Source organism: Neofelis nebulosa, chromosome 10, assembly GCF_028018385.1.
Source record: "Neofelis nebulosa isolate mNeoNeb1 chromosome 10, mNeoNeb1.pri, whole genome shotgun sequence".
Lineage (NCBI taxonomy): Eukaryota > Metazoa > Chordata > Mammalia > Carnivora > Felidae > Neofelis > Neofelis nebulosa.
In genome coordinates this window covers 4,599,823-4,614,425 of record NC_080791.1, presented here as the reverse complement: position 1 = coordinate 4,614,425, position 14,603 = coordinate 4,599,823, and the positions used below count along the sequence as shown (strand labels likewise).

The following is a 14,603-nucleotide window of genomic DNA, read 5'->3' as shown; positions in this document are numbered from 1 at the left end:
AATAAGAATACTAGCTGGGGCCAAAAATAGTTTAGAATCCCTTTCTGTAGAGATAAAAGAAGTTAAATCTAGTCAGGATGAAATAAAAATTGCTATAACTGAGCTGCAATCTCGAATGGATGCGGCAGAGCAGTGAATTAGCGTTACAGAGGACAAACTTATGGAGAATAATGAAGCAGAAAAAAAAAGAGGGAGACTAAGGCAAAAGAGGATGATTTAAGAATTAGAGAAATCAGTGAATTACCAAAAAGGAACAACATCAGAATCATAGGGGTCCCAGAAGAGGAAGAGAAAGAAAAAGAGGTAGAAGGGTTATGTGAGCAAATCATAGCAAAAAACTCGCCTGAGCTGGGGAAAGACAGACATCAAAATCCAGGAAGCAGAGAGGACTCCCATTAGATGCAACAAAAACCGACCATAAACAAGGCATATCAGAGTCATATTCACAAAATATTCAGGCAAGGGGAGAATCATGAAAGGAGCAAGGGGGAAAAAAAGTCCCTAACCTACAAGAGAAGACAGGTCAGGTTTGCAGCAGACCTATCCACAGAAACTTGGCAGGCCAGAAATGAGTGCCAAGATATATCCAATGTGCTGAATCAGAAAAATATTCAGCCAAGAATTCTGTATCTAGCAAGGCTGTCATTCAAAGTAGAAGGAGAGATTAAATTTCCCAGATAAACAAAAATTAAAGAAGTTCCTGACCACTAAATGAACCCTGCAAAAATGCTGACAGGAGAAAAGTTGAAAAGAAAAAAAAAAGAAAAGACCAAAAGCAAAAAAGACTAGAAAGGACCAGAGAACACCTTCAGAAACTCCAGCTCTACAAGAAACATAATGTCAATAAATTCATATCTTTCAGTACTCACTCTAAATGTCAATGGACTTAATGTTCCATTCAAATGACATAGGGTAACAGAATAGACAAGAAAACAAGATCCATCTATATGATATTTACAAGAGACCCCTTTAGACCTAAAGACACCTTCAGATTGAAAATAAGGGGATAGAGAACCATCTATCATGCAATTGGTCGACAAAAGAAAGCGGAAGTTGCCATACTTATATCAAACAATCTAGACTTCAACATAAAGACTGTAACAAGAGATGAATAAGGGCATTATATCATAATCAAGGGGTCTATCCACCAAGAAGACCTAACAATTGTAAACATTTATGCGCCAAATGTGGAAGTACCCAAATATATAAATCAATTAATCACAAAACATAAGGAAACCCATTGATAATAATACCATAATAATAGGGGATTTCAACACCCCACTTACAACAATGGACAGATCATCTAAACATAAAATCAACAAGGAAACAATGGCTTTGAATGACACACCAGACCGGATGTACTTAACATATATATTCAGAACATGTCATCCAAAAGCAGAATATACATTCTTCTCCAATACACATGGAACATTCTCCAGAATAGATCACATTCTGGGACAGAAATCATCCCTCACCAAGTACAAAAAGATCAAGATCATACCGTGCATATTTTCAGACCACAATGCTATGGAACTCAAAATCAACCACAAGAAAAAGTTTGGAGGGGCGCCTGGATTGCTCAGTTGGTTAGGGGACTGACTACAGATCAGGTCATGATCTCACAGTTTGTGAGTTTGAGCCCCGTGTTGGGCTCTGTGCTGACAGCTCAGAGCCTGGAGCCTGCTTCAGATTCTGGGTCTTCTCCTCTCTCAACCCCTCCCATGCTCATTTTCTGCGTCTCTCTGTCTCTCAATAATAAACATTAAAAAAATTTTTTTAGGGGCTCCTGGGTGGCTTGGTCGGTTAAGCGTCTGACTTCGGCTCAGGTCACGATCTCACGATCCGTGAGTTCGAGCCCCGCGTCGGGCTCAGTGCTGACAGCTCAGAGCCTGGAGTCTGTTTCAGATTCTGTGTCTCCCTTTCTCTCTGCCCCTCCCCTGTTCATGCTCTGTCTCTCTCTGTCTCAAAAATAAATAAACGTTAAAAAATTTTTTTAATTTTTTTTAAAGTAAAAGTTTGGAAAGGTAACAAATACTTGTAGACTAAAGAACATCCTACTAAAGAATGAATGGGCTAACCAAGAAGTTAAAGAGGAAATTAAAAAGGACATGGAAATGAAATGATGACACCACAGCCCAAAACCTCTAGGATGCAGCAAAGGCGGTCATAAGAGGAAAGGATATAGCAATACAGGCCTTCCTTTTTTTATTACTCTTTTTAACATTTATTATTACTAAAAGAAAGAGAGACACAGAGCATGAGCAGGGGAGGGGTAGACAGAGGGGGAGATACAGAATCTGAAGCAGGCTCCAGGCTCTGAGCCATCCGCACAGAGCCCAATGTGGGTCTCAAACTCACAAACTGTGAGATCATGACCTGAGCCGAAGTCAGTCGCCCAACCAACTGAGCCACCCAGGCCCCACACACTCCAGGCATTCCTGAAGAAGAAACATAGGTCTCAGATACAAAACCTAACCTTACACCTTAAAGAGCTGGAAAAATAACAGCAAATGAAACCCAAAACCAGCAGAAGACAGGAAATAATAAATATTAGAGCAGAAATCAATGCTATCAAAATCAAAACGAAATAAAAAAAAAAAGCAGTAGAAGAGATCATTGAAACCAGAACCTGGTTCTTTGAAGGAATTAACAAAATTGATAAACCACTAGTCAGTTTGATCAAAAAGAAAAAGGAAAGGACCCAAATAAATAAAATCAAGAATGAAAGAGGAGAGATCACAACCAACACAGCAGAAATACAAATAATAAGAGGATATTATGAGCAATTATATGCCAATAAAATGAGCAATCTGGAAGAAATGGACAAATTCCTAGAAACATATAAACTATCAAAACTGAAACAGGATGAAATAAAAAACTGAACAGACCCATAACTAGCAAATAAATCGAATTAGTAATCAAAAATCTCCCAAACAACAGGAGTCCAGGGCTGGATCGCTTTCCAAAGTAATTCTACCAAACATTTATGGAAGAGTTAACACCTATTCTCTTGAAGCTGTTTCAAAAAATAGAAATGGAAGGAAAACTTCCAAACTCTTTCTATGAAGCCAGCATTACCTTGATTCCAAAACCACACAGAGACCGCACAAAAAAGGAGTACTATAGACCATTTTCCCTGAGGAAAATGGATGCAAAAATCCTCAGCAAGATATTAGCCAACCGGCTCCAACAATATATTAAAAAATTATTCACCATGACTGAGTGGGATTTATACCAGGGAGGCAGGGCTGTTTCAATATCTGCAAAACAATCAATGTGATTCATCACGTCAATAAAACAAAGGACAAGAACCACATGATCCTCTCAACGTTTTTTGGGTTTTTTTTTTTTTTTTTTTTTTTTTGGGACAGAGAGAGACAGAACATGAACGGGGGAGGGGCAGAGAGAGAGGGAGACACAGAATCGGAAACAGGCTCCAGGCTCCGAGCCATCAGCCCAGAGCCCGACGCGGGGCTCGAACTCACAGACCGTGAGATCGTGACCTGTCTGAAGTCGGACGCTTAACCGACTGCGCCATCCAGGCGCCCCCCACATGATCCTCTCAATAGATGCAGAGAAAGCATTTGACAAAATACAGCATCCTTTCTTGATAAAAACACTCAAGAAAGTAGGGATAGAAGGAGCATACCTTGAGATCATGAAAGGCATATATGAAAGACCCGATGCCAATATCATCCTCAATGGGGAAAAACTGAGAGCTTTACCCCTAAGGTCAGGAACAAGACAGGGATGTCTACTCTCACCACTGTTATTCAACATAGTATTGGAAGTCGTAGCCTCTGCAATCAGACAATACAAAGAAATAAAAGGCATCCAAATTGGCCAGGTCAAACTTTCACTCTTCCCAGATGACATGATACTCTATATGGAAAACCCAAAAGATTCCACCAAAAAACTGCTAGATCTGATCCATGAATTCAGCAAAGTGGCAGGATATAAAATCAATGCACAGAAGTCAGTTGCATTCCTATTCATCAGCAATGAAGCAACAGAAAGAGAAATCAAGAAATCGATCCCATTTACAATAGCTTCAAAACCCATAAAATACCTAGGAATAAATCTAACCAAAAAGGTGAAAAAGCTATACACTGAAAAGTATAGAAAGCTTACAAAAGAAATTGAAGAAGATACAAAAATTGGAAAAATATTCCATGCTCCAAGATAGGAAGAAGAAATATTGTTAAAATGTAAGTACTACCCAAATAAGTCTACATATTCAATGCAATACCTATCAAAATAACACCAGCATTCTTTTCAGAGCTAGAACAAACAATCCTAAAATTTGTATGGAACCAGAAAAGACCCCAAATAGCCAAAGCCATCTTGAAAAAGAAACCAAAGCAGGAAGTATCGCAATCCCAGACCTCAAGCTGTATTACAAAGGTGTAATCATCAAGACAGTATGATACTGGGACAAAAACAGACACTGAGATCAATGGAACAGAAGAGAGAACCCAGAAATGGAACCACATACATGTGGCCAACTAATCTTTGACAAAGCAGGAAAGAATATCCAATGGAATAAAGACTGTCTCTTCAGAACACGGTGCTGAGAAAAGCGGAAAGTGAAATGCAGAAAAATGAACCTGGACCACTTTCTTACACCATACACAAAAATAAACTCAAAATGGATGAAAGACTTAAATGTAAGACAGGAAGCCAACAAAATCCTCAAGGAGAAAACAGGCAAATACCTCTTTGACCATGGCCGCAGCAACTTCTCACTCAACACATCTCCAGAGGCAAGGGAAATGAAAGCAAAAATGAATATTGGGACCTCATCAAAATTAAAAGCTTCTGCAGTGAAGGAAATAATCAGCAAAACTAAAAGGCAACTAGTGGAATGGGAGAAGATATTTTCCAATGATGTATCAGATAAAGGGTTAGTATCCAAAATCTATCAAGGACTTATCAAACTCAACACCCAAAACAAACAAATTTCCAGTGAAGAAATGGGGAAAAGACATGAATAGACACTTCCCCAAAGAAGACATCCAGATAGGCAACCGACACATGAAAACATGCTCAACATCACTCATCATCAGGGAAATACAAATCAAAACCACAATGAGATACCACCTCACACCTGTAACAATGGCTAATATTAAAAATAGGCAACAACAGATGTTGGTGAGGATGTGGAAAGAGAGTATCTCTTTTGCACTGACGGTGGGAATGTAAACTGGTGCAGCCACTCTGGGAAATATTATGGAGATTCTACAGAAAATTAAAAACAGAACTACTCTATGACCCATCAATTGTACTACTAGGTATTTATCCAAGGGATACAGGTGTCCTGTTTCAAAGAGACACATGCACCCTAATGTTTACAGCAACACTATCTACAATAGCCAAAGTATGGAAAGAGCCCAAATGTCCATCAAAGAATGAATGGATAAAGAAGATATGGTGTGTGTGTGTGTGTGTGTGTGTGTGTGTGTGTGTGTATGATTACTCAGTAATAGAAAAGAATGAAACCTTGCCATTTGCAACTACATGGATGGAGCTGGAAGGTATTATGCTAAGCGAAATTAGTCAGAGAAAGACAAATATCATAGGACTTCACTCATATGAGGACTTTAACATACAAAACAGATGAACATAAGCGAAGCGAAGCAAAAAATAACATAAAAACAGGGGGGATGGGGACAAAACATAAGAGACTCTTAAATATGGAGAACAAACAGAGGGTTACTGGAGGGGTTGTGGGAGGGGGGACAGGCTATATGGGTAAGGGACATTACGGAATCTAATACTGAAATCACTGTTGCACTATATGCTAACTTGGATGTAAATTTAAAAAAAAAATTATTTGGTTTTGAGAGTGCACTAGCAGGGGGGGTGCAGAGAGAAGGGGGCCAGAGAGATGGGGCCAGAGGATTCAAAGCAGCTTGTGCACTGACAGGAGTGAGCCCGATGTGGGGCTCAAACTCACAAACCATGAAATCATGACCTGAGCCGAAGTCGATCGCTCAACCAACTGAGACACCCAGGCATGCACATAAGTGACTCTTTCAATAGAGCAAACTGAGGGTTGCTGGAGGGATAATGGGTGTGGGCATGGGCAAAATGGGTGATGGGCATTAAGGAGGGCACTTGTTGGGATGAGCACTAATGAGGGATGAGTCACTAAGTTCTACTCCTGAGGCCATTACTACACTAGATGTTTGGAATTAAATATTTAAAAAATTAAAAGTACAAAAAATGAGCCAATAGAGAAGTGTACAGTAGTGATAAGCAAGCAGTTCAAAGAGCAAATGCAAGTGTCCAACCATCACATGAAAAAGCATTCAACCTACTTAGCTATCAGAAAACACAAATTTAAATGAAATAACATTTCTACCTATTAAATTGCTAAACCCTGAAATACAGTAGTTTCGTGCATGGCTGGTCGTCAATTGCTAGAACCACACTGGAGATCATGTCAGCAGTAATGTTGTGTGCCCACCTAGGATGGAGTCATTCTATTTTTCACGGTCTCCCCTGGAAGGACATTTGCCTGCATCAGCCAGAAAGCCTGAAACACACTGTTCATCGCATCATGTATAAAAGTGAGTTAGAGGACAACCCAAATGTCCAGGGCTGGGTGAATGGCTGGATAAACCTTGGTGTATCTGTACCATTATCCACAGCACAGCAGTTGCAAAGAAGGAAATTAAGCATACTGGTATACTGGTATACCTCAGATATAAGTGTTGAAAGAAATTTAACAATACATTCAGGATGGTACTGTTGACAACAGGATCCTGTGGATTTTTGCCCACACAAAGATGTTTGGAAAGCCACACACTTAACCAGGAAAAGAGAAAGGAAACATGGGAGGTCTGAATGGTGGCTAGTGGTCAGAGAGGACTTTGGCTCCAAGAGAACTTTAGAACATCCAGGTTGTAAAGAACATAGTTGTCAAAAAGGATTCAAAACTCACACTTGCTCAGGAGGTTTAAGATCTTGACAGGGATCTTCAGAAATATATGCTGTTCTACTAGGAATTTATCTAAAGTATACAGGAGTGCTGATTCACAGGGACACAGGTACCCCAATGTTTATAGCAGTGCTGTCAACAACAGCCACAATTATGGAAAAAGCCCAAATGTCCATCAACTGATGAAGTGGATAAAGAAGATATGTTTTATACATACAATGGAATACTACTCGACAAAAATGAAATCTTGCCATTTGCAACAATGTGGATGGACCTGGAAGGTATTATGCTAAGTGAAATAAGTAGTCAGAGAAAGACAGAGATCACATGTTTTTACTCCTACGTGGAATTTGAGAAACCTAACAGAAGACCATGAGGGAAGGAAAGGGCAAAAATAGTTTCCAACAGAGGGGGAGGCAAACCAAAAGACACTCTTAAGTACAGAGAACAAACTGGGCTTTATGGGAGGAGTGGGGGAGAGGAGAAAGTGGGCCATGAGCATTGAGGATGGCACTTGTTGGGATGAACACTGGGTGTTGTATGTAAGCACTGAATCATGGGAATCTACTCCTGAAGCCGAGAGCACACTGTATACGCTGTTAGCTAACTTGACAATAAATTATATTTAAAAAAAAAAAAAGTATCTGCTTGTGCCCTAGAAGAATGGGCAAGGGATGGGAGCAGGGAAGTGGACTTGGAGATGTGGGAGGTTGGCTCTGTTTAAGTCCAGTAAAGCAAGGTCAGGAGTAAAACATGCTTCTTTTTCAAGGTCATGATCTAAGAAAGTGTCATTTCTTCTTGTCCCCAGTGACACAGAAGGTGTCTGGTTACAAAAATCAGAATCCCATATTCAAGTCCCACTTCTAAACAGGTGATCTCTGGGTGAGCCATTTATATCGCCGAGTCTATCATTACTATATACATTAGGAAAGTCATTCCCCACCACCCCGTCTCCTTTATGGTCACTTTGAGTCAGACACAACATGAGCACAAGTTCCCTGAAAGCTATAAAAAACAACACAGAGAACAGTTGACTCCCTCCCAAACACACACCAGGATAATGTATATACCCACTGAGTAATTAAAGACATAGTTAAAATAGTTTTCTCCCTAAAATTTCCCAGGAGTTCAATACCTCACACCATTTTCTAAAAGAAAGCACAGATGAAATAATCAAGCACTAAACATGAAACAATAAAAAGATACAAATCCAAACAGTATCTTCTTTACATCAAGTAATAGAGGCAAAATAAGGCCAACAACAAACCTCAAAAGCAACAGACAGCATATTTAGTGCAGAAAGGACTTCCACAAACCAATGTGAGAAACAAATTCTCTAACAGAAAAAGAGTTGCCAGAATTCTAAGCCAATAAAGTCCAAAAATATGGAAAGTGAAAAATCAAGAAAAGAACAAATTAGATACTTTTTTTTACCTACCAAAGTCAAAATACCAGTAATACTTAATACTGCCCCAAAATCAAGCAAGACAGATGCCTACAGTAATGACATCCCAGGAGACACCTGCCATCCAGATATGGGATTCAACACTTTCCAGGAACCATGTTAAAAGCAAAAATAGCCAAGTAAAATTTTAATATCTTTAACCCAATATACCAAAAGTGTTATTTTAACTCACTATGAAATTAAGATTTTTATGTCCCCACCTCCTTTTTTTTTTCTTTTTGGAAAAGTACTCCTTCTTTGAAATTTAGTACTTCAGACTTACAGCATCTCTCAATCCAGATGCTAAACTTTTGATGGGAAGGTTTTGTGTTTCCTATGATTTTCTGTAGAAAAAGATTCACATACCCATTTTGTCCCAAATATATTTAAGTCTTCCAGTAACTAGATTGAGTGTCAGGTTTTAAAATTAATTCTAGATTAATCAAAATTCAAACTATTCCTCAGTCCCACTAGCCACATTTCAAGTGCCTGAAAACGAGGCATGCTGGTGGGTACCTTACTAGAGGACATCGCTCTGTAGAAAATCTGTCCAACTAGCTTCCTGTCCTGGCAGTAGGAAAAGGCAGCTCTTCATTCAGCCTCCTGAAATGCCACACAGGGAATCCGATCACCATAAATAATGCAAGACTTCCCCCTCCTGCCCTCCCACAGAGGTACCTTCCCCTCCGTGAACAGATCCATCCCATTGTCCTTTTCTGTTCCTGCAGGGACAGTTTTCCAGTGGTCCCCCAGTCCAGTCCTTAGTTGGTGGGCACATCTTCAGTTCTCATGCTATAAACAGGAAATAATGATGGCAATAGGAAGGATAAGAATACAAACTGATAGGTTCCATCTACTGAGCGGTCCATGGTACAAAATCCTTTCTATTCATCATCAATCCGCACCCCTCCAGTTTACAGACAGGAAACTGACCCAGGAAAGCAACATGTACAGGTCATGCTGGAAAAACCTCAGTACTAGTGGAGCCACCTGCTGTTGCAACCAGAGCTAATGGTTCCCAAACCCTTCCCAGGCTGTTCCCTGTTCAGCATTCAAGCTCTCTCCCCCAGTCACCAACAGGGGCTCCCAGCTCTCCATGCAGGATCAGGGACACCGGGATGCCCTCTGGGGCACTACTTTTTTCCAGAATAGCATTAGGCCCAAATAAAGAAGAAAACCACCACGTGAGAACCTACTAGGTGTTAGGCACAGTGAAGCCCTCTGCACAGACAATGCTCACAGCAACCTCTGAACTAGGGATGGTCATTTCTACCATTTTACAGAGAAGAGACTTGTCCAAGGGCAAGAAGCAAGCAGGAGGGCCAGGATTTCAGTGTGGCACATGTGTCCCATGTTCTCCCCAGGTGACTGGTGCTGTGTGCATGCAAGATTACCAGGGTGGGGGGGCACGGAGTTCCCTATACCTCAGTCCACACCTCTGACATGATCACATACTGATCTCAGTGGTGTGCGGTCACAGGCAAGTAAGACCTATACTTTGTCAAATGAAAGCATTCACATTAGTTTTCGGTGTATTCTACAAGCAATGAGCCATTTCGAAGGCCAGCATGTCGGGGGTGGGTTATTGGGCACCCACTGTGCACCAGCTGTCTGCAAAGCATTCACATGGATTTCACATCTGAGTCTCTTAACAAGTCTGCAGACTGGGTAACACCGCCCACAGCCCACAGAAAACTAAGGTACAAAAGGTGAAGAGACCCATCTGAGATGACAAAGTAAATGGCAGTCAGGGTACAGAACCACCGCCCAAAGTGGGAGGGGCTTTCTCCAGGCAAACATCATTTTCCAGCCACCTATGGGTCTAGCACTGACGACGCACACAGGACCCAGAAAAGAATAGGGCAAACATGATGCATGGTCCCAGGGGGTTCAGGCCACCAGGTGGGGACTGTTTCAATGTCTTTTATGGATGCCAGATTTCCATGATCACCTCCCTCCCCCATGATTTACCCAGCCCCTCCAGATTCAGGTGGCTGGGGCATACACAGTTGTTTCAGCCTATAAGCCCTCAGTGGCAGTGAGGGGGTCCTCTCTAGGCAGAAGCACTCAGGAGTTGGGTACAACACAAACTCTCCTTGGAAGTCAGGTACTGACTGGTGGAACCATCCTGGATCCCAAGCCACCAGATGGAGGACAAGCGAGCCTCCGCATGTGGTGTGAGGGCTAGGCTTTTGTATGCCAACCACGGAGATGAGAGGGAGTTGCTGCAACAAAGCCAAACACATGCTGATGAACATGGTGAGACAGGATCAAGAATTACACAAAGTTGCATCATAATTTACATGAGAAACAAGAGCAGTGAGATTTTAATAGACTGGTTTGGTCTTGCCAGAGAAGGCAAGGGTCGGTAATGGAAAGATGGAGTGGGGATCAGACAGACGAGGATGATGGCAGGTCCTGTTTGTTAATGTGCCAGGCATGCTTTATGATCATCTGAGCAAAAGCCAGGCTCACAAAGCCTGAAGTTTGGGGAGTGGGAGACTGGGAGGTTGGCCCTGGGTGTGTGGTTCATCAGGCACCGGTCACAGTCCACTTTCATGGATTTCACACAATGGAACAAGGGGAGCTAGTGGAGATGGGACCTTAAGGAAGGCCTCTCCAGAGAGGTAACAGCAGAGAGTGGAGGGTCAGCCAGAGAAGGACGTTCCAGGGGATACCTTGTGACTTTGTGACCCAACAAGGGGCAAACAGGAGTGATTGGGGGTGAAAATAAAGTCAGATGCAGGCTCAGGATGCTAATGTAAGTCTCTGAAGAGTCCTGAGCAAATGCTCTGATAGGCTCTCTGGTGGGAGGGCTGCTTAGCCAAAGGCGATAGGACCCCCCATCATGGGACATCTGACAATGGCCAGAAATGCTACCAGCTTCTATGAGGCTAGGGCTGCTGCCCCAGGTCCTGTGATGCACAGGACAGCCCCATAGCAGAGGACAACCCAGCCCCAAGCATGGTCAGGGCTTGCTAGAGACTGGAGTGCAGAAAGAAAGCAGAAGGAGCCCAGTTAGGCTGCTGAGTAATTCAGACAAAGTGGTGGCTTGGACAGGGTGGCAAGAATTGAATTTCTGATGCTCTTAGAAGGAATGGCCAACAGGATTTCTTCAGGAGAATTCCTGAAGTGGAATGAGAGAGGGAGAAGTCAAAGACAACATCAAGGCTTGTCATCAGAGCCATGAAAGAGGCATTTATATGGAAAACATGTTAGTTGAGCACCTAGTAGGTGCCAGAGAAACAGGCATTAAAAAACCCCTTCCCTCATTGACACTTACCATTGAGCGGGAAGGAAGATGGCAGCTAAGCCAATACACAGTAATTTCCAGTAGCATTAATCCCTCTTACCACGATTTGATAGACTTTACCAAGCATACTTGGGGAGTTTCTCTGAGGAGCTACCATCTGAATACCCATCAGGCAGGAGATCTGGGGTAAAGACAGGCCAGGAAGGGGGTACAATGGGTGCAAATGCCCAGAGGCACGAGCGTGCACATGTTTGCAGTGCTACAGGAAGAACAACGTGTCTGGACCAAGGGAGTGGGAAGAAGCAGGCACTGGACAGGTAGGAAGAGGTGCAGAATCCACAGGTCCTCCAGCTACGTCAGATTTCATTTTCAGCACAACTGGCTGTCATTTGAAAATTTAGCCAGAACCGCATTAACTCGCTACTTCAAGGAGCTCAAGCAGTGAGTGAAGATCGCTGGAAGGCTAAGGGAACCTCCAGGAGATGGTAGAGAGGGCAAAGCGGCCGCGCTAAGCAAAGGCAAGATGTTTCCACTAAGAATAAAGTGCAAGGAAAGTGGTTCCTGATCCCATAAGATTTATCTGGAGACGAGGGTCATGTGTGGAGCTGTGATGCAGCAGAATATGACTATGGTAGCCTCCCATTATCCGTGGGGATATGTCCAGAGTCCCCAGGTGGGTGCCTGAAACCACAGATACTACAAAGACTATAGACACCATGTTTGTTCCTATACATGCATATGTAAAGTTCGATTGATAAATTAGAGATAATAATCTCTATTAATAACTAATGAATTTAATAACAATTTAATTTGATAATTTAATACTATGTTTTTTCCTATACAAGCATACCTATGCTAAAGTTGGATTTATAAATTAAGCATGGTGAGAAATGAACAATAATCATTTCTAATAATAACTAATAATCTAACAATAAGAGTAGCTAACAATCAAATAGGACAATTAAAACAAGATACGGTGATACAAGTTCTGGGAATGTGATCTCCTTCTCAGAACTTCTTGTATCAGACTCACTTTCCGCTTGTCAGGATGTGAGATGATAAAATGCCCACAGCAGGATCTGACGGGAGGTAAGCATTGTGACATAATGAGGCTCCTACTGACCTCCTGAGGATTCATCAGGAGGGTCACTGGTTTCCTAAGGAAGAGGAGCCACAGGGAAGTGCACAGAAGGCCTGCTGCCTCATCTCCAAACCAATGTCCAGCAGGGAATCAACACCCTGACAGAGTTCCCTTCCCACCCAGTCTTCCTCGCACTTGCCAACACCAACAAGGAAAAGGGATTCTGATTAACATAGCGTCTATAGTGAACATGCTTCTGGTGTCCTGAGCGGGTGGAGAATGGAGTCAGAAGGGGGAAAGAGTAGCCAGATGGACAGGTTCCTTGCCCCTCCAACACTAACAAGAACACAGGAAGGGTGCAAAATATCAATAGAAAAAGGTGAGGGCCGGCCAGGATCACCCAGGTTCTGAGCCCAGGGGCTCCAGGTCAAGGCCGCAAGACTGGCCTCACTCCCAGCACGTTGGGCACTCTCCTGAGGGACAGCACACTGAGTATTAAGCTCGACTTCTGCTTCCATGTCCCAGAAATGTTCTCTTCCTTCTTTGTCATGTTGGTTCCTTTCCAACTTTTCCACAAAAAAAAAAAAAAAAAAAAAAAAAAAAAAATGACCCTAGAAGAACAGTGACTATATACTTGTAGGCTGGGAAAATCATCTGAAGCCCTCCTCTGCCTTCTGTCTTAAAATGTAGGAAAGTTTGTTCACTTCTTACTAGATCTGTATTGCTTTTATCTAAGAGCCTTTCCCAAACTTTAGATGAAATGAATGCCTCCAGAAGGTGTGCAGGTGTAACTGTTAGCACCACCTACCCCTCAGGGTATCTATTATCTCCTTTGAGAAGTCTGAGATCAGTGAGCTCCTCATTCAACACCCTTGCCACTTTAAATAACACACAGAGACCCCAAACTGATGTTTCAGTCCCAATAGGAAAATCTAGGATAGAAGTACATGACACCACACACCCAGGATGGATGCATACTTAAGTAGTTACATGAATAAAATTACAAGTGACAGAGGTTATCACTGGAGAGGGAAGGCAAAGGGGTGACAGGGGTGGAAGGTCTTCAGCTACACCTGTATATGCATGCAGGAGGGGCAATTTGAAATTAATATGGCAAAATAGCAGTTAAACCTAGAAGCTGAGTTACACAAGTGGCATTATTTCACAAAATCAGCAAAAGCTACCAATATAAAGGCTCCTGGACCACATCATCCCTGCCCCAGGATGGCTTGCTGTTAAAACTTTCATCAGCCTACCAATGAGTTTTGCAGAGTGGAGTTCAGACTCTGAATCTAGCCTATATGGTTTGAAATATTGAGTCCACTATTCAATGGATGCATTATTTTTAACAAGTTGTTCAATACCACAGTGCCCTTCTTGCCCCAGCAGTAAAATGGGGATGATACTATAACCTACCCTATAACATTATGAGGATTGAATAGCTTGATACTTGTGAGGTGCTTGCAAAGGAAGATAGCTATTCTAATAGAGATACTCTAAGACAAAGAAGCCACTTGATCTTAATTGGACGTATGTCCAAAGACTTTGCTAATTCACAAACACTATGATAGCATATTTATTTGCCCCATAAAATGAAACTAGTTCCCTTTATATTCCCTTTGATTGAATACTAGCAGATGGAATTGTTTCAGGCATATTTTTGAGCAAGGGTGTATATACCCATGTATTCATGTATAAACCTATTTTGTTATCAAGTTCAGATGACAATAGTTCAGCCAGTGAGGGTCTACTGAGTTACCCAAATATTATGGGTTTCTGAGTTTGATACTGAGTTGTAAGGATAGTTTAAAATTTAATTGAAAAAAATATATATCTGATTCCTGAGCTCTAAACTGCAATGGGTATATGAATATGCAGACAT

At 41.9% G+C, this 14,603-nt stretch overlaps 1 long non-coding RNA gene across 1 annotated transcript in view; it reads right to left on the bottom strand.

Moving 5' to 3' along the window:
* LOC131488476 (uncharacterized) overlaps positions 1–9,173 on the bottom strand; it is a 29,359-nt gene extending 20,186 nt beyond the window's left edge. The window contains exon 1 of the long non-coding RNA XR_009250225.1: positions 9,066–9,173. This is a non-coding gene — a long non-coding RNA (uncharacterized LOC131488476). The remainder of the gene's footprint in view (positions 1–9,065) is intronic.
* Between the last annotated feature and the right edge of the window lie 5,430 nt (positions 9,174–14,603).